The sequence below is a fragment of the Sinocyclocheilus anshuiensis genome, unplaced genomic scaffold, assembly GCF_001515605.1.
Source record: "Sinocyclocheilus anshuiensis isolate Anshui unplaced genomic scaffold, SAMN03320099.WGS_v1.1 scaffold1299, whole genome shotgun sequence".
NCBI classification, from domain to species: Eukaryota; Metazoa; Chordata; class Actinopteri; order Cypriniformes; family Cyprinidae; genus Sinocyclocheilus; species Sinocyclocheilus anshuiensis.
The window spans coordinates 753,177-753,544 of record NW_015538011.1 but is presented as its reverse complement, the minus strand read 5'-3'; the positions used below and the strand labels follow the sequence as shown (position 1 = coordinate 753,544).

Sequence of the window (368 nt, the reverse complement as noted above, 5' to 3'; positions counted from 1 at the left end):
TCCACATACAGATTTAATTGATTTCTTTCCCAAATTGCACTGATTACTCTGAGACATAATTTCCGCGATGTGGAAAGCACAGACTGGTTTGTAGAATCCAGTCATAAAAACGGAAGTCCTATAGCCTAACGCGGACGGAATATGCCACATTTTGGACGAATAAATCAAAAGTAGGTCAGTACACTTGAATCAAAACGCGATATGGACTAGTGTCTCTGAATATTAAGCCGCAAAAAGACAATATATGGATGCTGCACGTTCTGCGTGTCTGTGGAAATCAGGCGCGGACTGGCCATCGGGAGAACCGGGACTATTCCCGGTGGCCTGGCAGCCGATTTGGCCCGCTATTTTAATATTATTATTGTATA

General features: G+C 43.2%; 1 protein-coding gene across 5 annotated transcripts in view; it reads right to left on the bottom strand.

Moving 5' to 3' along the window:
- Nucleotides 1-368, bottom strand: part of LOC107677765 (rho guanine nucleotide exchange factor 4) — an 86,257-nt gene that overhangs the window by 84,739 nt on the left and 1,150 nt on the right. The window lies entirely within an intron of this gene.